The sequence below is a fragment of the Apostichopus japonicus genome, chromosome 8 (assembly GCF_037975245.1).
Source record: "Apostichopus japonicus isolate 1M-3 chromosome 8, ASM3797524v1, whole genome shotgun sequence".
Classification (NCBI taxonomy): domain Eukaryota; kingdom Metazoa; phylum Echinodermata; class Holothuroidea; order Aspidochirotida; family Stichopodidae; genus Apostichopus; species Apostichopus japonicus.
Genome location: NC_092568.1, coordinates 25,921,055 through 25,947,016, shown reverse-complemented (window position 1 = coordinate 25,947,016; position 25,962 = coordinate 25,921,055). Strand labels below are relative to the sequence as shown.

The 25,962-nt window shown below is 37.0% G+C and overlaps 1 long non-coding RNA gene across 2 annotated transcripts; it reads right to left on the bottom strand.

Annotated features, from left to right (window-relative positions):
• Positions 1 to 76: 76 nt before the first annotated feature.
• On the bottom strand, positions 77 to 25,153 carry LOC139971303 (uncharacterized). Of its 2 annotated transcripts, none has more exons than XR_011794355.1 (7): positions 24,960 to 25,153; positions 22,655 to 22,679; positions 16,908 to 16,958; positions 16,375 to 16,449; positions 15,902 to 16,007; positions 2,005 to 6,362; positions 77 to 210 (listed from the first exon to the last, which is right to left on the bottom strand). It is a non-coding gene; the product is annotated as an uncharacterized lncRNA (long non-coding RNA). The 2 variants fall into 2 exon arrangements; XR_011794354.1 differs by lacking the exons at positions 77 to 210; positions 2,005 to 6,362 and adding exons at positions 10,950 to 10,977; positions 12,951 to 14,889 and having other exon boundaries at positions 24,960 to 25,136.
• Between the last annotated feature and the right edge of the window lie 809 nt (positions 25,154 to 25,962).

The following is a 25,962-nucleotide window of genomic DNA, read 5'->3' as shown; positions in this document are numbered from 1 at the left end:
CCCGACACCCCTACCCCTTATCCTGCAATACTAACGGAATATCAAATACATCACAATATATATGTATATAACACTTCCTGATGGCTAGCCGTTCAATCGGGGGAATTTCATCATTGTATGCCATGTAACCATGTGCTAGACACATCAAGGCACTCGCTAAAACTAGCTGCACTCCTAAGACCTCCATCTTTGGGTACTGCGATTGAGGAACTGAATAATAATAATAATAATAATGATAATAATAATAATAATAATGAGAAAAATAACAATTATAACAATAACAACAATAATGATAATAATAATAATAATAATAATATTAATAATAATAATAATAATAAAATAATAATAATAAATAATATTAATAATAATAGTAGTAATAATAACAATAATAATAATAATAACAACAATAATAATAATTATAATTAAAAATCCAAGCTGTTAATCCCCCCGACACCCCTACCCCTTATCCTGCAATACTAACGGAATATCAAATACATCACAATATATATGTATATAACACTTCATACAAATAAAGCGAAATTCAAAGTTGACATCGGCCAAATATTAATGCGATTCCTTGTTAACAAAAGTCCAAGCCTTTACTGCACAAACATATCGATGTGTCTAGTTTAAAATCTATGCAAAATTGAATGATTCCTAAACATATGCCGGTATATTGCACACTGGTTGTTCTCATGCTTTTGTGCGGCACGCACACTAACACTGAATTAACAAGAGACATCAACAAAATAATATCGATACCAACAATGCATGTAAAAAGATATATTAAAGAAAGAGATAAAAGGAAGCAAATAGCAATTATAAATACAAGTCGATCAAGCTAACTCACGAACAATTCAGTACCTTAGCAACCAAAACAGGAAAACAACTTGATCACTGAAGTGCTTTACTACCGTACTTCAGTTAATGAAATTAACACAATGAGCTGTCTCTCCCTATGATTTAATTGGTAACCGATAAGCGTCTAAATTGTGTCATAGGTTGAATGCATGGAAACGATCCACAAATTGAGACAAAGAAAGAACATATCGTGTGTATTTTAATACCAATAATTTACATTTATCCTTGCTTGCAAATCTATATAAATCCGTACATGTAAGCATTATATACACATATCCATACATTTTAACATTATAAGATGCCTACGCTCTCACCGACCATTGATCTTATTATCATGTAATACCAAGCATTTTCGTGATCGTCCATTTTTGTGTACATCTGTGTGAATATATTTATTGCATTTATCTACTCTTAACACAATTATTAAAGACAGCTTTTTGATATATAACTTATAACAACAAGAGAGCCAATTTCAAGCTCTCTCCAAAGTAATTGATTAATCACATATGTTTATAGTCAGTCGGTTAATTGCATAGTCACAATGCACGCTTCATTGACGATATGCGTTATTCCGTAATGAAGTTAAAGCATGTTTACTTATACCGTATACCAGAGAAATAACAAATTAATAGAAGATATTTCCTAAACACCTATGAAAAAATACCCTAAACTATCTCATTGTTTTGTCCTTTTTTTCCCTATTCAACGAAATGACTTGCTTAAACCAAGTTAAGTATAACACAATTATATGAACGTTAGTTCCATAATGACATTTTAAAGGTCACTTACATCATCATAAGATGAATCCTTGTAAATGTTTTCTATTCGTCTTTTTCACTAGGCAGTCTTGTTCAATGGTATAATAACTTATACTTTCCCACAAAATTTGTTGGATTTGGAAAACCTTTAACAAGGAACATAAGTGACAAACGTTGTTCACAGCTGTAGCCTCGTTTTAATTCTGAAAACTCCTGCATGCGACATCTATACACTCTTCACGATGACATTTTAATGCAGCTACAATAGGCCTATAGAAGGAAGAGTCGGCGCGGCTTCCTTCTGTGAATTTCTTCATTAACTAATCTCAATTACAAGTGAATTTCTTAAAAAAACAAGAAGAAAAAAACAAAGAATATGTCTTACCGAAAAACGATCTTCGCAAAAGTCTCACAACAAAATATAACAAGTCTTTAGAAAACGATGTTGAAATTTTATTTTTTCTTTGGCGTTATAGCTTATCGCACACGAACATGTAAATTATCAGTCGCAACGTTGCCTTCTACAGATCCAAATCATCATGGCGGCGTGGGAGGTAGATGACGTCATGGCGAAGAAGAGATTTTATTACTTGGCTAATGAGCAAACCGTATAAGGGTTAAAGAGATTGTGGCAGTTATATTGTCAGTGAGCGTAAGGGTGTTGTTTAATTAATAAATATTCACCGTTGGTGTATGCATGTGCATTACCGTTTTCCGATAAAGATTTTTGTAATAGGAAAAAAAAAAATCAGATTCAATGTAGACGAGATTTCTGGGTAGAATTGTTCGGCTAAAGAGGAGAGTGTATATGCAAAAACGATCGCGAGCTTTAGCGTTTCATCTCTTTGATATAAGTTCCATTCAAAGTTAACGCTAACAGACCGATGTGGTGTTTCAAAGAGCTATATCAATTAAAGATTGGTATGATTCGTCCGAATGTTTTTATTTCCTGTAATATACATTATATTAGTGGATAGCAAGGTGCATGCAACATTCCAACAAAATATGACGATACTGTTTATAGTTGGCAGTATACTTCCCAATGATTTATGTTTGGGTTGGAGCAAAGTTTGGAGCAAAGGGTCAGACGAAATTCCCTCACTTTACCTAGATAGAGCTATATATGCCGAGGGTAGATCAGGGTTACTCAAAGCCTACGGCCTTAAGGATGCGTATATATCCGATCATATTTTACGCCGGCCGGGTTGAGATCTTCACAGTCAGGAAGTTTGCCCTCGGCAAGCCTATTTGGGATTCATTGGCCTATCAGCTCTATTTAGCATATTACTTAGTTTTGTAACTGAGTTCATACTATATATGTACAGTTCGTGGATACGTAAGTGGCCAGGTTTCCTTCTGTTGTCGGCGTTTTTCGGCTATATCGAAGTGAGAATAATAAGTTTTGGAAGTCGACTGAAGGTGTAAGCGTCGGAATTGTTTCATGCAGTACACAACACATTGTTTTCTATCATATATGTCAGGTCTAGTTTGTTAACGCTTGGTAGCCAAAGCTGGGTTGATGCGAACCTACAATTGGACCCCTTGTGAGTGTACACATGTTCCTCTTTACCGACACTGCCACGACGAAATACAATGACATCTATAGTAGTTTTGATAAGGTGGGGGATGGTAAGAAATATATTTTACTACTTTGTGAACAATAATGTGTCCCATTAGCTGTTGGGTCTGTTCAATGTTACGCACGGGTGGCAGAACTAATGAGTTACAAGTATCTTTTCCTTTGCTTTCAATTGATTCATACTTCTTCTTGTAGCGTTTGTTTGTGTTACATTACAAATTCCAAGCAGGTAGTTTCCTTTCCGTTATTTTCGTTCACATCTAGCAATACTCTTTTTCTTTTATAACAAGAACTCGTGACTTTCTCTAAGCCATGCATATGTTATCCTCCTATGCAGTCATAATAGTGTTAGTTATTTCGTCATCTCGCCGAATAGTTAACATGGACTCTTTAATATCGATAGCGCACAGTAGGTCACAAACGAATTGAAGCAAGACGCAATATGTTTCCTCACACATGCGTATGGTAAAATCATCTACGTCCGATCTCGTAACCATGGAAACCAATTTATAGATTAGTTTTTAACCTTTTGTCTGTGTGGCACACAGTATCTGAATACGAAAACGAATTTCAAGGTGAAATACCCAGAAAGAGAGAATGGTAAAAAAAGAGAAAAAAAAGGAAGAAGAAGAAGAAAACGTGGATATAATAGACAATTGGTCCTTACGGATACAATAAGCTGTAAATTGTGTTAAAGAGATTTTTGTTCTCCTTAGAGAATGAACTTAGAATTTACTTGCAGAACTACTGAAGAGGACAAGCAATTATGTGTGCATATAGGTAAAATTACGCGAAAACCATGTTAACATGGTACAGTGGATGGGAATTAAGATTGATGAAGGATTAACTATCATGTACAAGTGCAAATATTTCGAGTAGCCTGTGAAGAGGGGGGGAAATAGTGTCCATAAAAGATAAAAGAGGATTCCAGTTATAGTAATTTATATTAAGTGGCGGAAGGCATTGGGAGCCCCCCCCCCCTCTCCCACACACACCCACACACAAACTATACCGAAAATATATTTCGGTGTCAAATTAAAGAGGTAAATTTTGGACATGAAATGAAAACTCCCAAACGAAATCAAAAGTAACAACTCCCGAGACTGTAATGTATTATGCATAGTGTATATGCTATCGTTTATATCGCATCGTCAGTAACTTTTAGGAGTAAGGACGATACCGGCTAATTTAAAGCAGATTTTTCTTTGGACTGCGAGGCGGAGAGAAGGGGTGTCACGATAGAAGAAGCAGGCGCGTAGGAATTTGCCAAGGGAGGGGCGAACCTGTAGGCAAATTATCAGAGCCGTAGATTCGGCATTGGAAACTATATAAGCGTAGCGCCACTATGTGTTGGCGCGAAGCGCACAAGAAAATTTTGTCTGAAAATGCCTCCCAGATGGCTGGAAATGGCACTTCCCATGCCTTACAAGTTGCATCTAAGCATTTTCTATTTGAATTTACTAGCGATATCATAAAAAACGTACAAAAATATGCTCAATGGGGGGGGGGGGGAGCGGACGCCCCTCCCCCCTTGGCTACGCGCCTGGGAAGAAGGTATACTATGCAAAAGGGGTTTCATTCTGTCAGTCTCCGTACTCAATATCTTTGTAAAATTGGCGGACCAAATACGGATGCCCTCCCTCACCAACCTATCGAAGGTATGGCAAAATGTATACCGCATAGTCATACGTCTAGAAGTAACATTGACAAAATATTGAATATCAAATGAAAGGGCCCAAACCAAAATCAGAACAACCAACCCTTGAGGCTTTAAAGAGGTATACATTGTAGCTTGGCAACCCGCTAGATATATATATCGCATCATCGAAAGTTTTGGAATTTCTGTAAGACCGATTTATTCTTACGTTATAAAGGTCATCATGAACAGTATTGGTCCCAAAGTTTACAAATGTACTATCCTGTGGGACCTGATCCTACAAATTTGTCCCAGCCATTTAGGATTATTAAATAACATTAAATGTCCCAGTGTATATAACACTTTCAAGGTATCAGTCAGGGACGTAGCTAAGGCATGATGATTGGGGGGGGGGGGGGTAGTAGTGGCTGAAAATCCAGCTGGATGGGGTTTGAAGCCAGGAATATATGAATAGGCCTAGGTAAATTAGAGTGCGACAGTCGGAAATTCCGACTGTCGCACTCCAATTTTCCAACTATCGTCAGTTTTACCAAGTTTGGGGGTGCCCAACCCTCTCTAGCGACGTCCCTGGTATCAGTATAACCTGTTTGCTGAAATTTGAGTACTGAGCAGGGGCGTATCCAGGGGGGGCGCAACAGGCGCGCGCCCCCCCTATTGGCCGTCACCAAAAAAAAAAAAAGTTTAGCAAAAAAAAAAAAAAAAATTGATGACGACCTTTATGTGAGATGTCGGTGATCGCTCAACCCCCCCCCTCCCGTATGCTTTATTTTTTGTTTGCCAAAAAAAGGTTCTGGCGAAGTTCGGCGGCATAATAGTTTTAGAAACATAGATGGTAATTGTGTTTGTATTATCACTATAAACACTAAATGACATGCCAGCCATACTAAATTGTGCATTTTGTGTCCATATTTACTGGAAATGTTGCTTATTATTAAGGTCGAAAAATGGATCACATATGGCCATGGGCGGCGATCCTGGGTGGAGGGGGGATATATCCCCCCATGAAAATGGGTGGAGGGGATGTAATGCACCATATCCCCCCCCCCACCAAATGCCAGGGATAAGAATATTTTCATGCCTACATTCAAAATTGAAAATAAGTACAGGCACAAAAGATTTCAATCAAGCTGTATACAGTTTAAATATTAAAATAATTGATTTAATATCCACTCTTGATTACTTTAACCTCTGTGCATAAAATTCATGATTTAGTAATCATAGAGAGTTCTTTGCTAACCGTTCCATTTTTCATATATCACAATTACTGATCATTAGCAGAAAACGATCACTGCATTGGAGCAAAGATTGGTCAACTCTTTGATATGTCGACAGCGATAAACTAACGAACGGACAGAGGAACAAGCACAAAGATACACAGGAAACACGCTTTCAGATCAGGCACTTTAGATCATCTTAATAGGCCGTCAGGAAGTAGCCATGCAGTGTTGCTTTTAAGCTCCTTCCGTCATCAGAAGTGCTGCTAAAATGCCCGATTGAATCTGCCTTTCTAGATGATTGAAAGAGTAAACGACAGAAACGTTAGTACAATCTTTCCTACTTTTCATGATATACCAAGAAACTTAGCAGATATTTGAGAAGGTAACCTGCTAACAAATCAAAGCATCAGCATTAAGAAGTGTGGTCTAACATAAATGGGATACTCGGTACCAGGTGAACCAACTTCAAGAAAGCATCTCATATTTATGGACTCTTTTTGTGCCCAGCTCTAACAAAATGCTGTATAAAACGGACAAGAAGTCACATCTTTGCTAATGCAGATGAAATTATGTCTCTGAGAAAAGTTGGACACTTTTCTCCTCTTACCCACCAAACCTAAAATCTAAAATGAAACCTTTATGATGTGTATTGCAGTTCTAAGATTATAACCTCTCTTGCCCAAATTGTGATAGATAGGGCAGGGGGTATAGCTAGAACAGATCTTCTTCATCCATTTGGCAAAAATTGTCTGTGATTGAGAGTGCTCAAGTGCAAAATGGTGGTATTTCTTAAATTTCCTCAAGCAGGTGAATCAGCCTTCATTTACCTGTAGATCTTTCGAAGTCTATAACTGTTATCCCACAGCTCTAACACTGTTGCCTTTTTTTTACCTGTGTGAGTTTTTGTGTGATCATCCTCTTTCCTACAGATGATAGTTTCTTGTGCACGAGGAACCTTTAACAGTGCGCTTTTGTTCTATATGAAATGTATTTAATTCAGATCAGTTACACACTGGTCTAATAAAACAAAAAATGATGTTGCAGGTATATACTTACCCATGTGTTGCTGTAACTTCAACATCACATCTCACTTCTGAGCTGATTCAACAGCCTTGACTATCTTCTCAAGTTTACTTGGGCTGTCAACATAGCCATCTCCATTCTTCAAAAAGAGAAACAATTGCAAAGCTTGGTCACAGTGTAAACCATTTTATTAAGCTACTCAGGACATGATAACCCCCCCCCCCCCCCTTCAATCAATATTTACTCTTCTCACACAGAAAGCTTGAATAAATACTTCCCGTGAAATGGAGAAATGACGAGGGAAAATGCAATAAAATCAAATGAATATGAGACTCATTGAAATTCCATGAGGCTTGTGGAAATCCACCCACATAAAATGAAAATCAGATCTATTAACTTTACAGAATATCAGATTCATTACTATTACATGGAACGAGGTTTCACTAATTCAGATTACACAAAAGGCTAATAAAAGGGCCAAAAACTTATATACAAATAAAAATAAAGAAAAATATTATATAACATACGGAAACATAAATGGCCAATCAGCATATCTCCATTTCAGATTCAAAACAAAGGTGATATTGAACAGTAGTATCTCTTCTTTTCCACAATTTTTTATTTCAACCAAGAGACAATAGAAAGATGTGATTGCAGAGTATTAATGAAGAAAGGTGACTTCTCTTTTTAAATTACACTTACTTTTTTGGAATGGACAAGGTTTCTATTCACGAATACCTCAAAATAACCTGTCATGTCTGGTGTGGCCTCGCACTCCTGTGAAAAATCAAAATCAATGGTTAGTTAAAACTTTAGATCATATATTGGTAATGTATTAAGTACTGTAAGTGTGAAATATATTAAACATGCACTGCCTCTTGAACCAGTCACAGCCAGTAGAGTTTTCAAACACTTGCAAGTTTTAGCAAGTGGCTTAAAAGGTGAAATTCTAGGCTTGATATAAAAGAATTTTTATCTCATCAAATACTGAGCAGTTTAATGGGAAGTAATTTGACTTGAAAGTTAATGAAATAAACAAAGTCATCTCTGAATGTTAAATGCAAAGTAGGCTAGACTTTGTTTATTTGCTTTGATGGTTTCGTGAGTTCATTCTAATATGATGGTCAGAGAAAAATAAACAGCAAATTTGTTGAAGCCAATTAAACAATATTAAATATACTTGAATCAGGGAGTTGTTATGGAACTCCCTGCTTGAATATACCACATTGCATCTGTAGAGTGATTGGAACGATACAGCACTGGTAAGTTTAAGGGTGTGAAGACTCGCGCAAAAAGAAACGTCCACCATGCCGGTAATCTGACCTAGTTTCGAATGAGGTGTAACAGAAGTGTTAGACACCACCATCGATCCCAGAAGATACACACACAGCTTGCTATACCGTCGGTAATTATACAATAGTGTACAGTCAGTACATACAGCTGCGGTCAATACCCACAGCACAGTATACAAACGATACAGCGATTGACATCTCAGGTCCAGCTAAAGATAACAAGGTATCACGTTTCATTACTGTCTGCATTTTGTAGCGACATGAACAAAACGTCACTTGCAAGCAACAGAAAGTTAACTTTTTCAGATGGCCGCACGCGGTTTGGGGCGAGTCTTCACACCCTTTAAGCAAGGAGCTTAAGTACTCACAAACTCCAGGTTGTCAAACTGATCCTGCATTTCAGTCTTAAACCTATCATACTGAAAAGGAATAGAGATGAAAGATTAGCTAGGAGACATGGAATAAACCAGCTAACTTAACTGAGAATGAAATCATACAGAAAGAAGGTAAATGTGTAAAAGTAAGTTGGCCTGACGTTTCGATCCTAGCAGGATCTTCTTCAAAGGCTAAATGACAAGTACCAGTAACAGAAGGGACAAAAACACGCACAAAATACAGACAGGTTAATGAGTATGGTGAACACAAAGAGATGGATGAAAGGGGATTAGTAGACAAGGGATGGAGAGAAGAAAGAAAGAAACCAACAGGGGAAGAGGAGAGGTAGGAGATAAACAGTGGAGGGACAAAGAGAGGATTAAGGGAAGGGAATAAACTGAAAGAAGGTAAGAAAGTTTAGATTAATAATAAATATAACAAAGAAGTACCTAATATGATTATCTACTCGACATTACGTCTTGTTCCATTCATCTAATGGAACAGTACAAAGCTACGGCATCAGGACCTGAATCAAGTATCACAGCAAATGTAATAGGTAACACTTTGGATTTCATTGAAATGGTAAAGCTACTTTCAAAATAGCACCAAGGCAATTTACAAAATTTTATTTTGCACACCAAGGCACCCTTTTCAAACAGATAGAATGCATTACAGAAATGGCAAGAAACACATAAATACATCACTTATTTCTCCTACATATTTGACAAAAAAAAACAGAAAGACACACAAACAAATCATACAGGCCCAACCAGTTTCTTAATCCCACTGTTCTGATGCAAACATCCCTGGAAATTGTGGACAAGTTTTAATGACAAAAAATTTAATGATCAAGATTATAATCACAGCACCTTTGTCCACTTGTCATTTCTAGTGCTCTGATTGGATGAAATTGACATATATGTCAAATTGTCTGTTCATATGTAAATTTCTCATGCTCTTATAGGACGATCATACTGTAGTGCTCTGATTGAAAGAAATCAGCACATGTAAAAGAAATCAACACATGTCGAATTAAATTGCTAGGCTTGTATAGTAATTGGCATACGTCGATTCCATCCAATCAGAGCGCAAGGAAACGACATGTGACAATGATCTTCCAATGAGAGCACTCGAAACTTAATTATGTCAATTTAACTTGACATTTGTCGATTTCTTCCAATCAGACCGCTAGAAAACAACATGTGCGAGTGGTCGCCAAATGAGAGCACAAGAAACTGACATATGTCAATTTTATTTGAGATATGTTTCTTTCTTCCAATCAGAGCATTAGAACACACCATGTGACACTAATCGTCCAGTGAGAGAATGAGACACTGACGTGTCAGTTTAATTTGACATATGTCGGTTTCAGGACTTTTGGCACACTAGGCGCACCATAGTGGCGACGGTGACTGCAAATTATCATTAGTGCAATCCGTTATTTCAAGCCCTGCTGACCATGCATAACATTTAATTGCAAAATGTTTTCCAAAGACGATGAATTAACTAACATATTGAAAGTATTTTTATATTAAGCTTTGAACCGTTTTAGGAAAATACATTGAGCTTTGCCTTATTACCACACTAAGTAAATTAAGTACTTTTCTAGCTGACCAATATCAAGTTTACATTCTGGGTATACGAAAAGCCTGAAATATTTCATCTTTAAACATGGTCCTTGACAATAATCACCTGTCCTACACAAATTTGTAATACATTGTAAACATGTTATGTTAGGCTATAGGAAGTACAGTATTATGACTTCAAAACATATTGAGTTTTAATTGTGTTGCATCTGAGGAACTTAGGTAATGTTCTATATTGTTTTAAATAAAGCATTCCTGCCATTTTAATTGATGGTTCCTCAGATGTTGAAGATTGTATCATTTCTCAACAGTAAAAGTATTGTTAAAACGACCTGAATTGATAGCTCAATTAAACATGTTTGACACACCAGAAAAAAATAAAATTAATGTTTTGCCTACAGTCCCTTTCAAAATTCAATGACCATGTAATGGACCCTGTCACTTTATACATCAACGGTAAATTGATTTAAATAGGAAAATATTGACATGAGGCTAGCTTTTCAAAGAGAAATCCTACAAATACATTTTTGCTAGTTTACACACAGACTGAATAAGTTGACCACAAAAGTTACTTTTGATATGATTTAATATCAAGCCTACTTACCCTGGGTTTGTACCCTCAGACACCACTGAAAGAAATTAAAAGGAAACATGAAATACATGAAATGATGAAAGGAGAGTAATTTCCTTTAAATATTTCAGAGTGGTTTTAATCAAGTCAGTAGAAACTACTCTAATGCTTGGAAGTAAGCAAGGGGAAGTGGGCATTGACCCAGAAGTGTTGAGTGGAGAAAGGAATGAAGAAATTTATACATCATTCATAATGCTATCACATAAGTATGGTCAAGTTGCGAAATAATATGCTGAACAGGCGAAGCGTTTGGCTTTCCTAGTTACAACGCGAATGTAAACACATTGCAGGTATAGGCTAGGAAAAACGGGGGGGGGGGGAGAAGTAGGAAAAACGGGGGGGGGGGAAGTCAGAAAAACGAGGACAAAAAATCAGAAAACGATTTTTTTTTTATCATGGCCCTATTGAGCTGCCGTACTATACTGACAACCTTTTAATACAACACTGAACAGTATGGACAGAGATGCCAAGGTCAGATGCTCTTTAGGCGGGTGAAAATTGTCTGGTGCTGTTGGTTACGTACACCATCTAAGCGGAGCGCCACCATGGGTTGGCGCGAAGCGTACCAGAAAATTTTGGGATCTTACGGCCCCTCATCGTTTAGGTAACGTTGCTTTCAGCCGGGCATATTTAGCACGATCGACTTTGAGTAATTTCCGATCCTGGCGGTTCTGAGATAATTCGCATTTTGGTGTGATGAAATGAATTTCACGCTAGCAATGATACACTTTCACAGGAAAAACTCTGTGGGCCCACAATGCGGGAGATTCTTCAAAAATGCGGGAGTTTTTTGGAAAATGCGGGAGATTCGGACAGGTGGGCGGGTGAGCGGGAGACGACCCGAAAATGCGGGTGACACCCGCCCAAAGCGGGTGACTTGGCAGCACTGTATGGACAATTTGCATAATGTTATTAGGTTATAATAGTTGCTATTTGAGAAGGAAAAAAGAAACAGTGAAAAAAAAAAACATATGATTTGTTGTATGAGAACACTTAGCAAAACTACACAACCATTTTTCATGTGGCTTTAATGAACATGTGTGGTTCACCACCATACTGTAGTGATACCATGAATAAATGAAATTAATTATACTTTCAGCAAAAATGTCCCTCTTTTTTAATTTCAGCATAGCAAACAAATTATTGAGCCTAATCATGCAGTATATCCTTTAATTCGCATTGACAATGGTTGGCAGTGACTTGTGTAAATCTTATCATCAAAATTTAATGACTGTGCAAAATCTGACTGAACTTTGAACATCAATATATACTGTCATACAATTTACAAGTAAACAATAGCCTAGTATAGTTATAGTATGCAGTGCCCACATCTGTTTTCTTACAATGTATGCAACAATATTGTTCAGTCCTTCTGAAATTCTTATCATTAGGAGGTGAAGAGGAAGTCTAAATTTTCCTTATTTAGGCCTAAAGGGTAAATATTAATGGCCATATAATACTCTATTACAACTTACAAGTTGGGCTTTGTGTGGCTCTTTCAGTTTTTACTTATTCCATATAGGATAGTAGCTACTATCCTATATGGAATAAGTAAAAACTGAAAGAGCCACAGCTAGCTACTATCCTATATGGAATAAGTAAAAACTGAAAGAGCCACACAAAGCCCAACTTGTAAGTTGTAATAGTGTATTATATGCATTATTTATTATTGTGCAATGCAATCCTTGTACAACATATTTTAAACTGCAAGAGTTTATAGTTTAACAATGGGGTCAAGTCTGATCATTTCCCGTTTGCATGGTTCTAATTATATGATAGGGGACATATTGTTTAGAACTCAAAGTTCGTTATTTGTTGACATTCCCTCGCCGATCATTCACTCGCAATGTGTTTATTATAATAATGGTAAAATTACACCTGCAGGCAGACGATTTTAGCACAACATTGACTGATTCGATAGAGCCCTGTTCTAGTCTACGTTTAGATAATTAAGAAGTACTGTATACTAACCAATAAATAACTTTAATTTTCACATCCATGCTCGGAATAGTTGAAGAGCCTGGAATACTCTTGTTAAGTAGATTGGTGTAAATTCGTGTAAAGTTGCTTTCCTGCCCAAACTCCAAACGGATGAGTGAGTTCCGGCTGTCTGAAGCTAGCTAGCTGGACTTTGAACCTTAACTCGGTGTGTGTATCTAGCGCCGCCGCTCTTTTGCCAAAAACGTAATCAATGTATCAATCCCGCAAACGTCACCTATATTAAAGGAGTACATATTCCTTTGGCACACACTGTAACGCTTATATTTTTCACACTGCTAGTTGAAAGTCTCATCTCAATATCTAACTTGTCATGTACTTGCTTGAATGAAATCTATTTGGAAAATATTTCATAGTTAAGACGTCAAAAGGTGTATTCTGAGGCATCTTTAGACTTTCCACAAGCTTGTGCTAATCAATACTTTTGAAGGTTTTGAAAAAAAAAAAGGACTTTCCCCCCTACAGGAGGCCGCGCCCACTCCCCTCCTTGTGCATACTACTGTATGTGCAAGATACACAGAGATAATTCTAAGACAATCACATTTGCATCCAACCTTTTTATTGCTATTGTCCTGACTGAATAGTTAATTCATTTGTGTTGAACATAAGTTTGCAGTGCCATATTTATTACATTTCATGTCCTGGTAAAAAAAAAAGAAACCATATTTGAAAGACAATGCAATATAACATATTAAGTGTACAAACTCTCACCAAAATCTGCCTCTAAATAGATATATAAATATAGGACTTATCTAAACTAGTAAATCTTGATAAGAATACCATGATACCTGAGAAGATACTTTCTGTGAGTCTTATATACTGAACTCAATGCTATCAAAGGCATTAGTTTAGCAGTGTTTCAGTTAGAAAAGAAGTGACTCAGAAAAGGAAGCAAGGTCGGTCTGTGATACAGAGGTAAAACATTTACCAGATTGAATGTCTGAAAATTACTAAAAATTATTAAAACAACAAACTTGATGAAGATTGGACAATAGCAGCTTGTTACAATTCTGCTTCAAAGTTTGGTTACAAAAAACGATGAAAATCACAAAGATTTATTCAGGATGATAAAGATAATTTCACCTAACATGTTAAGTCCACCTTTTAAGCATCTACAGGTTTTTCTAAATCCCCTCATCTGCATAGTTTGTGGTTTAGCGAATGACATCAGCCGAAGTGTAGGCAAGAATATTTTACCAAATATAATTGATTTGATTTCCTAACATACAATTTGTAGTGATTTGATAAATTTCCATAACCTCTTTAAACACAGCAAGAGTACTGAGCAATTTGCATCCTTGCTTTGTGATAATACATTTTGATGATCATTCTGGAATTTCAAAGAGATGAACACATAGCATTCAAACCATCATTACAGCTGACTTCCTCTCTCCCGCTGTGAAAGGCAGGACAAATACATACATACTAACTTACTTTCAAATGTTGAATGTCTTACTAATTGTGCATAAACTTCATGATTAAATAAACAGAGAGAATATCTTACTATTGTTTCTCATGATTGAAGAATACCTTGCATTCTTCAGATAAAGGTTGGGGGTGGGGGGGGGAGGATAGGCAGAGGGGAGGGGCTTTTTTGGTCATACTTCACGATAACAAATTAGTCTTTCATTTCCACAAATTTGCAGGTTAAAGGCAATGGTTTAAACTAGAAATAAGAACAAAGACATTTGTTTTTCACAGCACAATCAACCAAAAGAAAGCCCCCCCAATAGAAACAAACCAATTAATACTACCAAAAAACAAAATAAACAAAAAAACACAGGAAACACGCTTTCAGATCAGGCACTTTAGATCATCTTCATAGGCCGTCAGGAAGTAGCCATGCAGTGTTGCTTTTAAGCTCCCTCCGTCATCAGAAGTGCCGCTAAAATGCCCGATTGAATCTGTGTTTCTGAAAAAAAGATCGAAAGTAGTAAACAACAACAGAAATGAAAGGATAAACTTTTCTTTAGAAGATAAAAATTAAAACCTAGACCAATTATAAACGGAAATAGCTTATAATTGATAAAAGTTACTGTACTCCAATAAAAAATATTGTACACATTGAATCAGTGCCTGATTTAGGGTGGGACCAACGGGGCCTTCATATATCATATCTTATACAGTAAAGATAGTACTTGATGGGGAGCGAAAAAATCTCAGCATGATCAGAATACCTGAGATGTGTTTAAATTGTGTTCTTTCATTGATTGATACTGACTATGGTAGACTATACAGTTTTACATCATTGTGAGGGTGATCATGTTTGTGACATTTATGTGTCTCTTAACAGTTATTTGACATATATCAGTCATACTGTTTGGTGACGGGGTCCCTACAACTGCTCGACGGCCCCCTCCCCATAAGCTAAATCAGACCCTTAATGGAACAAATTCCAACAAGGCATCACACATTTGGCATGTATTAGTTTTGTTTCTTTCGTATGTGTGTTCAGTCCTATGGAAGCTTTTTAAAATGGACATAAGGTTAATAAGGGAGTGTTTAATAACTTTTTTTTATACAATGACCGGCTCAAGTATGGCTTTTTTACCAGAGGACCGCCTTCTCCTCATTCAAGACCTGCCAAACTCTTCCTTCCCAAGTAACACATCCTGTATAAGATATATGGAGATTTTTGATAAATATACCTTTCTCCCAATTGTGTCAGCCATCCACCTCTTTCCCTGTTTCTTACTTTCCCAGATTTCAGGGACTGCTTTATCAAGTTATGACTCTGTTCAACATACATGGATGCACAATAGGGGATGCCCATTGAGTGCTGCTCACAAGGAGAGACAGTTTGTATGGTGGAGTCTCCAATCAACATGATATATACAAGTTCTCAGTTACTTTTTAGACAAGAACTACGCACATGCAAATGAAAAGAAAAACGATGTCGTTAGTAAAGTTACTAATGTACTTACCCATGTGTTGCCGTGACTTCAATGTCACATCTCACTACTGAGCTGCTTCAACAGCCTTGACTATCTTCTCAAGTTTACTTGGGCTGTCAACATAGCCATCTCCACCCTACAAATGGGAAAGGAACACAGACATAGCTTTCTTAGTTCATGAAGTAAAGAAATATCTACATCCATCGAATATTCCATAACGATAGAATGTATCAGATAAGAATCTAATTTTTTTGTACAATGGATAAAATCAGATACATCCAATGTTACTACATAAGTCAATATAAGAAGAAAATAATGAATGAATGAATGAATGAATGGATGGATCTAACACTGCTACTGGTTCTGTAAAACTGTATCTTCATCTGTGTTTCACAACTGATATAACTACTGTACTACATATCCAAACGATGACTTCGTCAGGTATTTATCTGTAGTATGGGAATGAAGAAAAGTAGGCGACTTTTCTTGTACATTCCACTTACCTTTTTAGAATGGACAAGCTTTCCATTCACGGATACTTCAAAATATCCCGTTACGCTCCGCGTGGCCTCCACCTCCTGTGAAAGAGTATAAACACAATGTAGATCATATCTTGGCAGAAGTAAAAGAAATGACATACTTACAGATCTTAAATCAGCTACTGAGAATGGCATTGGTGGTGCCCACACCATGGTATGCTTGAACAACTGATCATAATATCAGCAGTTAATTAGTACAAAAAATTGTCATATATGGAAAACAAAGTTAAACTTGGTACATTAACTATGAATAGAATGTTGTATTTGAAACATTAACAAGATAAATTGAGAATAACAATGTAGTTTTCAGTTCAAGCATATTTTAATGGTGTCATCTGGAAATTAAAGAGTTTTAATGCAACCAGCTGATTTAACAGTACTTATTAACCACACTCTAATATATATTGAAATTAATAAGTCTCTTAAGTGATTTGGAACTAACAGGCCGCTAGGACAGTATATAACATATGGAAGTCAAGTATAGAGGTGTTACTCACAAACTTCAGGTCATCAAACTGGTCTTCCAACTCAGTCTTCAACCTGAGGTACTGAAAAGAAGGAATTAATTAAATACATTAACTGAAGTAGTGACCGGAAATGAAATAACAAATGAGAAAAAAAGAAAAAGAAGAGCAAAAAATTCTTGCCGAATACAAATAGTTTTATTATCTGTACCAGACTGAAAAACAATATTCATCTTCCTATACAACAGTCAGTCGGTTCGTATGCCAAAACAAACTTAAAGATGTTACATATAAATTCACTCAACTTGTCATTTGATCTAACAACTTCTTTATATCAAACTGACATTGCAATGTTTGGTAAATTCAGCTTGGTTCAAAACATATACTAAGCTGGCACCCATCCAGAATTACTTTCTTTGAATAAATAAAGGAATGGTATGCTAGACCTGTGGAGGTATAGACCGGCAGCCCAGAGCACTTTGATCAAACGAACGAGGTACCAATATCTGAGTATTGGAACATTTGTGGAAAAACCCAGTATATCCAAAAGTGGACGTCTGCCGTGGTCGCTCTGCTGCATGTGGCCCATGGGGCCGGTTAAAGGGGGCCAAAAAATGCATCTGATCAAACGAACGAGGTACCACTTGAAACCAATGTCAACTTAATGCATGAATGCCACATAGTACTGAATGGCCCATGACAGACAAATTTTCTGCTGCAAAGGGCCCGCCAGACGCCCCAAAAGGGCCCCTAAAAATGCATCTGATCAAACGAACGAGGTACCACTTGAAACCAATGTCAACTTAATGCATGAATGCCACAAAGTAATGAATGGCCCATGCCAGGCAAATTTTCTGCTGCTAAGGGCCCGCCAGACGCCCCCAAATATGGCCCAAATGCCCATTATCGTAGCATTGACCCAGATTAAATATGCAAGGTACCACTCAAAACCGGTTTGGAATGTTCGGGTTGATCTTACAGACTATGGAAATCCTCATGCCAGACAAATTTTCTGCTACAAAGGCCCGCCAGACGCCCCAAAAGGGCCCATAAAAATGCATCTGATCAAACGAACGAGGTACCACTTGAAACCAATGTCAACTTAATGCATGAATGCCACAAAGTACTGAATGGCCCATGCCAGACAAATTTTCTACTGCTAAGGGCCCGCCAGACGCCCCCAAATATGGCCCAAATGCCCATTAGCGTAGCATTGACCCAGATTAAATATGCAAGGTACCACTCAAAATGGGTTTGGAATGTTCGGGTTGATCTTGCAGACTATGGAAATCATCATGCCAGACAAATTTTCTGCTACAAAGGGCCCGCCAGACGCCCCAAAAGGGCCCATAAAAATGCATTTGATCAAACGAACGAGGTACCACTTGAAACCAATGTCAACTTAATGCATGAATGCCACAAAGTACTGAATGGCCTATGCCAGACAAATTTTCTACTGCTAAGGGCCCGCCAGACGCCCCCAAATATGGCCCAAAATGCCCATTATCGTAGCATTGACCCAGATTAAATATGCAAGATACCACTCAAAACCGGTTTGGATCCACACAAAAACAATATTAAATGCAAAGGTACTTTCCGCAGAGTAAAGAACTGCCAATGCAAGACAAATTTTCTTCTGCATAGGTCCCACCAGATAGAAAGAATAGGTGGCCCAATGTGGCCCTATATATGGGTCTAAAGAATTGGATATATGTGCCTTGTAACATGACATTTCAAGCTCATGATTATATTGTTTCCAGCATAAATTGGAGTTACTGTACACAAGACCAGTGTTTTATCTTATTTAGCTATTCACTGCTCTAAGCAAAGTAAAGATAACACTTTCACCTAAGCCTCTAAATATTTTGGGATTTGCTGGCCTGGGCAAAAATTACAGTTCCCCACATTATAATTCTAACACTCTGAGGAAGAGTCTTGCCTGGCTTGGATCCACAGAACTATGGTTGGAAGAGCAAGAATGGGTGCTACAGCCCTGACTGGTTTGAGGGACCGGCTCTCCCAGATCATCTATTCCAAGAGGGGGAACTGAGCGAAGATTTTCAAAGTAGCCGACCAGACGTGGCTTCCGAGTTTGATGGCGATGATTCAAGTACTGAACCATCTTGGAGTGATGACTCCGACAATGAAACATTGATTTGAGCTTCCATTGTCTTTTTAGAATCAAGTTCATGGGAATACTTAATTTTCATAAACTTAGAGATCTGTCTGAATGGCAAATGCAGTGTCTTTTTACAATGCACACACTCCAGTGTTTAATCACTGTCAAGAGACATGAATTCTCAGTTCTTATACTTCGAACCTAACATGTGTCATGTTCAGAGTAATCACACAATGATCTTTTGTTACTATCTTTGCCAATTATGATTTTAGTACATTTTAAACTAGCAAGATGACTTTCTTCAAAGGTAAAAGATCCCTTCATAGATGAAAACAAAAACCCTCATCTAGCATTCATATTTCTGAAAAATGGATGCCACATCTATTTGTTGGACTTGTTACAAGCTATTCGAATTGAATTAGTGTAATGATGGAAGTTCTAAAAGACCAAGATGGAGTAATACACGCCAATTACTCATTTTATATTTTGTATCAGGGAATGGAGTCATACGTGGTGATATCAGTATTTGTTTGTTCAATCTTAGCATTTTAAGTCCTTTAAAGAGTGTACCTAGCATAAAGGTACATATACATTTCTATGCTTCAATTATGTATCTTTTAAAAACCATATTGGACAGTTTCAACTTGAAACTGTCCAATATGGTTTTTAAAAGATACATAATTGAAGCATTACTTTCAACCCAAACCTTTATCGTTAAGTACACGTTATAAAGCATTTTCACCATTGTTTGATAATTGTTTCTTTGTCTGAGCTTAAGAAACAAAACAATCTCTTTTGTTCGACTACATGTATGTCTTAAGATGACACTTGAGCGTTCTTTCTCAAGATTTTAAACTTTGTAGATTTACAATGCTAACGTAAACACAGTGTTTTAAGATACAAAATGATTTTTGGTTTCTTATTTACAATACATAAACTGATTTTAATCTGCTCCAGTGTTTCCAGCGAAACAAAGTAACTGTCAAGTTAAACACTGCTCACGATACAAAGTACTGACTGGATAAAAGGAAAATGAATAGATAAAAGGAACAAGAATGGATTTGAGAATGCATTATAACTGTCAGGATCTCCCTCAAAGACTGAGTTCGCGTCATTTTTGTTTTGCTCAATGAAATGTTCAGTAATTGATACACCTACTAGTATACTAATCTCATTATTCCATTGGCCTATGTAGCGGGAAGGAATTTGAATAATTCAGGATGTTCTTGATTGTTATAGATTGGTTTCTTGTGGCATCTTAACTATTTAAACTGCATATTTCTTTTACATGTGGAGGGCCTTTTGCAGAAGAAAATTTGTATTGCATTGGCATTTCTTTACTCTGTGGAATGTTACAAATGTCATGTCACAAGGCACATATATTCTGCATCAATATACAATCCATTAGGCCCATATAGGGCCGCATTGGGCAACCTATTCTTTCTATCTGGTGGGACCTATGCAGAAGAAAATTTGTCTTGCATTGGCAGTTCTTTAATCTGTGGAAAGTACCTTTGCATTTGATATTGGTTTTTTTGTGGTACCAACTATGATTGATCATAGCCCATTTGGGGGCCCTTTTTTTTAGTGTGTCTGTTGGCCCCTTTGTAGCAGAAAATTTGTCTGGCATGATTATTTGCATAGTCTGTAAGATCAACCCGAACATTCTAAACCGGTTTTGAGTAGTACCTTGCATATTTAATCTGGGTCAATGCTACGATAATGGGCATTTGGGCCATATTTAGGGGCGTCTGGAGGGCCCTTAGCAGCAGAAAATTTGTCTGGCATGGGCCATTCATTACTTTGTGGCATTCATGCATTAAGTTGACATTGGTTTCAAGTGGTACCTCGTTCGTTTGATCAAATTCATTTTAAGGGGCCCTTTTGGGCCGTCTGGCGGGCCCTTTGTAGCAGAAAATTTGTCTGGCATGATTATTTCCATAGTCTGTAAGGTCAACCCGAACATTCCAAACCGGTTTTGAGTGGTACCTTGCATATTTAATCTGGGTCAATGCTACGATAATGGGCATTTGGGCCATATTTGGGGGCGTCTGGCGGGCCCTTAGCAGCAGAAAATTTGCCTGGCATGGGCCATTCATTACTTTGTGGCATTCATGCATTAAGTTGACATTGGTTTCAAGTGGTACCTCGTTCGTTTGATCAGATGCATTTTTAGGGGCCCTTTTGGGGCGTCTGGCGGGCCCTTTGCAGCAGAAAATTTGTCTGTCATGGGCCATTCAGTACTATGTGGCATTCATGCATTAAGTTGACATTGGTTTCAAGTGGTACCTCGTTCGTTTGATCAGATGCATTTTTTGGCCCCCTTTAACCGGCCCCATGGGCCACATGCAGCAGAGCGACCACGGCAGACGTCCACTTTTGGATATACTGGGTTTTTCCACAAATGTTCCAATACTCAGATATTGGTACCTCGTTCGTTTGATCAAAGTGCTCTGGGCTGCCGGTCTAGTATCAAGCAACAACCTCAGCTGTCACCATACACAGTACTGTAGTAATTACATACATGACCTTGTGTAATAACCTTGAGGCCCTGGATGCCCTGCTAACTGCCTTTTCCTGACCAACATACAAATTTGTAACAAATTGATATATAAACTGAAAATGGATTCTTACAAAATCTCACTCCATTTAATTAGCTCCCAAAAGCATTCATATAATCCTATTTCCTATTATAAGTTCTGCACCATCAAATTAAATTTGCAGTTTTATTGCCAACCATCATATTTAAAGGAAACTGCCATATGCTCTGATATTTCATTATTCCAAAGCTTGGTGATCACTTTCCAGCAATTCCTGCAGCAACTTTTCTCACAATACCACTCAGTTGATAAACACTTTGAGAAGCTTGGCAAACACTCTTCAAATTTTAATAGGAAAGCTGCTTGATAAATAGCATAAAAATTTTCAAATGCTTCCACTATGACTTATAAGATACCAGCAGAATTTGTTAATATGTTCAGAATACTGGGTAAAGTGAAACGATGACATACAGCCACGATGTTTATTATGATCAAAATGCACAGTTGCATACTGAAAATGCTTTAACTCAGTTAAAAGATTGATAGTAAGAGTTAAATTTGTTGGAACCAGATTATATCCTTGACCCTTGTATTTATAGGTATTTGAAACACCCACTTGTGCAGTACTTTAGCAATATCATACAAGAACAATACTGTACATTTTAAATGTTAAAATCCAACTGTTGCAAGCCGACCTTTTAGCTTTATACCTTTCTGAACTACTGTGTATATGCTTGGCCTATTCCACATTCTAAAATGTCCCATTCCATTGCACATGCATAAAGTGAATTAGTCTTTTACAAATAGCGGTAAATAGGACAACATGCAAATCAGCTTTTCTAAAGGGTGTAATTAAGTCCACCAATTCCTTTTCACAAGTCGGCACCCTAATTGTATCTTTCCAAATTGTTATTATTAGCAAATTTTGCATGATATATTTAAAAAGGTTGCACAAATGTTGCCTTTAGTTAGTGTACAATTAATTGCCTTCTGCGATGATCTAAGCCCACTGACAAACAGCCTTGGGATATCAAATACCCTGTACAATTTAGGTTCTCACCAGACAAAACACTATGTAAGTTAACAAAAAGGTAAAACTGTAGCTGAAATACTGTACTTACTTTGGATTTGTACCCTCAGGCACCACTGAAAGAAAATGAAATGAAATATTCATAATTCTTGGAACATTTCAGGTTTTTTAATCAAGTATGCAAAGTAGCCACTGTACATCAATTCAACAAATTTGTGTACAGCCTGGCCCTCAGGTGATACTATTGTACAGTATAAATAACTTCCAATATGTTCCTGATGTAGTTTGTTTGGTTACATGTATACCAGCAACTAAAGCCCCAATCAGAATCTTTCCTGGAAATGGATTGGTTTATATTTCAATCTCCTTCACCTCAATGTTCATAAAGACATGCTTACATTGAACTGAGTGAAGAACTCAGGACTGTGTTCACGAGGCTCAAAAGAAAAACTTGAAAAAGCTTCAAAGCAAGGGAGATCTGACAAACATGCACAACTAATAATGTGTACTATCTATCATCAATCAGCTACTATAGGTCTATCCTTCATATTGAAATCTAAATGTGATTCAATTGAAAGTTTTTATTTTTATATTTTGCTTGAAGTTTGCACAGCAGTTTGGAAGTCTCTACAGTTTGTCTCAGATTGTAAATACAATGGTTCCTTTGTCAGAAAATGATAAAGATCTTTTGACTTGTAAAGATCAATTGAGCCATTTTGTTTAGCATTTCGCCAAGCGATTCTGGATATATTATTCCTTGCCACAGATATTTTAAATCGACAGATGCATTTGAAGTCATCAGACTTCATTCAATCTTCTTTCATTATGCTGCCATTTCAAATATTAATATAAGTATGGCATTTATTCTACGCAGCCCAAATATTACTCTGAGCAGAAGCACTTTTAGTCCTCCATGAAAACATTACGCTGACAATACGCTGGCTTGTTCACAAGGGAAGTGTATAGTGATATCCCTATAATGTGTACAAAAATTAAATGGTGAAACCTGTTTACTAATATACAATAACAAAATGACTATATAGATCAAATTGTGAAGCTGGAAATTTGGCGGTTGACTAGCTACTGTACCATATATATGCAGGCCTGGAGGCATGCAATGCAACATTGATGTACTGTACCGTAATACAAACAACTTTGAATGTCGAAAATCAAATAAAATGAGTATCTAGACAAAATACCAGCATAAAAATACTGCAGTTTTTAACTGATTTAATTGAGCCCCCTTCAATAAGGTGTAGATATGCTGTGAATGCGGGAAATCAAGTAAATGAGTGTCAAGACAAAATGCCAGCATAAAATTACTGCACTTTTTAACTCAATTTAATTGAACCATTAAATTCTGTGTGCATATCTCCCTAAATTCCACACAGTTCATTTATGCATATGGCCTATTCGTACTTCAGAGTTTCAATTCCACCTGTGCAAATCCTGAAAATCTTGTTAGATTTGTTTCTTGCATAACATGTTAGCTGTCTTCTTGGTCTAAAAATTTGTAAGAATGCTGGGCCAGGTTTGTGATACATATATTCCATTTACCCCACAATACCTTTTGCAAATTGAAACTGCGAACTGGATTCCTTTTACAAATGAATTTGCTTGGCGGGTTTAGTTGACTACATCAGTGAGTGTATTGCCCACTTACTTCAATTGTAAAGTACCCTTCATGTTGCTCGTGAAGCACAGACTACATCAAACCATAGAGCAACTGATACAACATTTATCCTGGATGCTTTGCAGTATTTGCAAACAACCAGCTCCACGAAAATTATTGTACGTAAATAATTTTGTACACAATATCAATTAAATATCTCAAACTTAAATGACTACTTTTGACGATGTATGAAATACAGTAGTTTATTCACACAAACGTTGTACCAAACTCATGACTGAAACTCTTGGTCAAAGGGAACGCAAAAATTTACACAATTGCAAGGAAGAAATTACAGTGGTATGAAAGCATATTTTACATTAGCAACTAAGAGTCTTAATACAGAGAGAACAAACATACTGTGAGATGAAAGACCTTTTTCCTTAAAATTCCGAAATTTCTTCCTTTAAGACATCTTGTTGGAACACATCAATATCAGCCCAAATCTGGGACAGATGCCTTTTACTTACCAAATCTATGTCTACTAATATTTAAGTTTACTGTTATTAGAGTTAACCCTACAGTTTCTTAGAATTACAATTTGGTTCTATTTCTCACAAGTTACAGGCCTAGGCCTATAGCTACACCGTGCACGTTCTGCTACGGGAGCTGTCTTTTTGTTTCAACTGGGTTACTAGGAAGTACAATCGTGCTGCAACATTAGTCCAAAGACTAAGTTATGACTTCACTTAGTAACTGAAATATTGAACAATTATGTTATACTTACCAGTAAATTACTTTAATTTTAATAGTCATGTTCGGCGACTGAGATAAGTGACGAGCACAGATTATGTACTTTGGAATGAAATGTAGCCCTTCTGGTACCCAAGTTATATTAGCTGGTCACTGGTCGGTCTGAAACTGGCAAAGGCTTGTCGCAGTTCCTTTCTCCACTCAACCACAACGAGGTAAATGAATCATTCATTTACCTCGTTGCTCAACCACAGAAATATATGGCGCGCCGTTTGAAAACTTAGGTTACCGTCTCGGAAATTTAGGTTGCCGTCGCGGAATTTTAGGTTGCCGTCGCGGTAACTTAAGTTACCGTAGTGAGAAATTAGGTTGTCGTCGCGTAAAATTTCGTTGTCCAATTTCATTCCGATGTCCAATTTCATTCCATTGCCCAATTTTATTCCATTGCGAGAAATTTCGTCGCATTATGCTAGAAGTGACTTGACCTGTAAAGGTAGGCGCTGTCCCATTTCTGCCAATCACATTACCGTATAAGCTAATACCCGGCATATGTATTAACGCGTATTACACACACACACACGTATATACTATATGGCAACAAAGAAAGCATCATGTGAAAACACAGAAAGAAAGATGATGTGTTTCATCAACAATTTTAATACTTGTAGTCTGATTTGATAAGGTCATACAATATTGTTAATAATAAAAAAAACACAGCCTTGTGTTGTAACTAAAATAATCATGGTGCAATATTGAGTTGCGGCCGATATTGATCACATTTAATATAGAATCTGGTTTTGCTTATTTGTCTCTCTCACAGTCATCGTTCTTTTTTGAAGAGCGGTTTATTCAACCTTTTTGTGTTTAGGAATTAAACAACGGACTAAACATATATCTTTATCTATTTCAGTGTTACCGAACCAAAATTCTCGTCATGCGATTACGTTGAATTAAGTGTCTCACATCAAATAGTGAGACTATATATGTATAGCCTACTTGTTGAAATTTTCCGATTTGACTTTTATATGGGATCAAGG